The sequence below is a fragment of the Triturus cristatus genome, chromosome 1_1 (assembly GCF_964204655.1).
Source record: "Triturus cristatus chromosome 1_1, aTriCri1.1, whole genome shotgun sequence".
NCBI lineage: Eukaryota > Metazoa > Chordata > Amphibia > Caudata > Salamandridae > Triturus > Triturus cristatus.
In genome coordinates, this window is record NC_140579.1 from 1,035,706,111 (window position 1) to 1,035,708,426 (window position 2,316).

The 2,316-nt window shown below is 46.8% G+C and overlaps 1 long non-coding RNA gene across 1 annotated transcript; it reads left to right on the forward strand.

Moving 5' to 3' along the window:
- Positions 1-370: 370 nt before the first annotated feature.
- LOC146871488 (uncharacterized) lies at positions 371-1,897 on the forward strand. The gene is made up of 2 exons (XR_014959565.1): positions 371-751; positions 1,463-1,897. It is a non-coding gene; the product is annotated as an uncharacterized LOC146871488 (long non-coding RNA).
- The last annotated feature ends 419 nt before the right edge of the window (positions 1,898-2,316 follow it).

Consider the following 2,316-nt stretch of genomic DNA (forward strand, 5'->3'; position numbering starts at 1 on the left):
GCAAAAACCAAACAGGAGTTCTACCAGATAGCTCGTTTCCCACATGTTTTGGGTTGTATTGATTGCACCCACGTTGCAATATGTCCCCCTGCAACACAGGAATATATATATAGAAATAGGAAATGTTACCATTCCCTCAATATTCAGGTCGTTTGCAATGCCAAAAACATTATCACTGACATTGTTGCGCAATTTCCAGGGAGTGCACATGACTCTTATATCTTCAGGCAAAGTGGCATACACACCCGTCTTGTCAGGGGAGAATTTGGAGAGGGACATCTGCTTGGTAAATATGTGTTATAGTTTATCACTGTCATTGTACGTATGTCAATGTGAAGCTGCCACTGACTCTTTGCTCCATTACATGTAGGTGACAGCGCATACGCCTTGCGTAATTACCTAATGACGCCTTACCTCAATCCCACAACTGCCAATCAACAGAGGTACAATGCAGCACATATTTCGACAAGGAACATCATAGAGCGCACATTTGGGCTGTTGAAGAGCCGATTCAGATGTCTACATAAGACCGGTGGAGCACTGAAGTACAACCCTGAACAATGCTGCAAGATAGTAGCGGCATGTGCCATGCTGCACAACATAGCGACAAGGGGAGGAATGGACATCGAGGTGTCTGACAGCGATTCGGAGGATGGGAACCAGCAAGTGCCACAACACCATGCAGCACAAGGGGCAGGCGCAGCAGAAGGGCGTAGGAGAAGATTTGACATCACACAAAATTATTTCTGAGGTGAGTAATGATGACACAGAAACTGACTATTGCTATCAAAGTATTCTTTAATTAAATAAAATTGCCATGAGTGTTCAAGCACACTTGTAATCTGACCAGTGCAATGGACATAAGTGGTTTGCAAATGTCAATTCACTTGTCAGTCTGTGAAAAGTCAAATCCAAATAAATGGTTACGTCACCATAGTGGAATGCACTTGTACATGCCAGTCTAGCGCTTTTTCCCACGAACACCCAGACGCCTGTCAGACCCAGCATTGTCATCCGTTATGTTGGAAGCGGCGGGGGTACTGCTGCGTGTGTTGCGTCTTCCTGCAGTGCGGACTGGAACTGCCACACTACTTAGGCTTGAGCCACCCTCACTACCCTCTTCGGGCGTCGAATTGTTGGCCGCAATTGTGGAAGCATTTAGCAAATCAACTGCATTGGTGACCTGGTCCAGTGCTTTAGCCACATCGCCGCTCCAATGGCACATTTCAGTTTGCATGGTCACAGACCTACGCGCCAGCAGTGCAGTTGTCGTGGCCAATCTATTGTTTGATTTAGCAAACATTTTCAATTGCAGCATTAGTTGACGATGCTGTCTCTTCTGGGATACATTTCCCTCATGCATCACCTTGCTCAGTTGCTGCACACTTTCTGACAGTACTGCTATGTTGCTAGCCATCTTGCCAACTTGCAATTGTACTAATCGTGTGTTTTTTGTCTGCAGGCGCTGCATACGGAGCATCTGTCCCTCAAGACCACCCCAGACATCACTTGGTTGCTCCTCCTGCTGTGTCCTGAGTGCTCTTCCTCTCCTACGCCGGGCTCTGTGATTAGTTCTGGGGACCTGTGGTTGTGTTTTTGTGATGGAAGTTGTCTGGCCATGGCTGCCACCTGGTGTTGCATCAGCCTCATCATCTTCACACTCCATGGTGACTAGGGATGGAACAGTAGCCCTGCGTGACTTTGTTGGACGTGAGGGATTTATTTGCACCACAGGTGTGTCCATCTGTTCACCTGCGCTGGTGTCCTGCATGTCTGGGGAATCGCTATCCACATCTTCTACACGTTGCGCATCTGTGAGGTGAAACAGTGCAACACTGTATTATTTCATGTCTGTGATATTAATTGCACAGTAATAAATATCTGCCTTTGTAAATGATTTTATACTCTATTAAGCTTTTTTGGGTTGTTACTCTGAGATTTGACATTTTAACTGCTTGACCTGACTACATCTCCCATAATGCCCCTCACCTACTGAACGCATTGTGTACTGGATGTTCAGGGTCTGCACTTGGGCTGTACTGTGGTCGAGTTCTACCTTTACATTTTGTAACACTAAGAAAACATACATTCATCTTACCTTCAGATGTGTTTGCTGCTCCGGACGTGTCCAGCTGGGTCACACCAACAACAGCTTCTGGCTGGATGGTGGATTCAATCAAGTCCTCCATGGGAGTGTTCCCAGTGTCTGTTGGTGTTCCCCCTCCTGTCTTCTTTGCCTCCTTCAGGCGGTCAGCTATGCGCACCTTAGCCCGACTGCGCAAGTCGTACCATCGTTTTTTGAGTTCTTCAATGGTG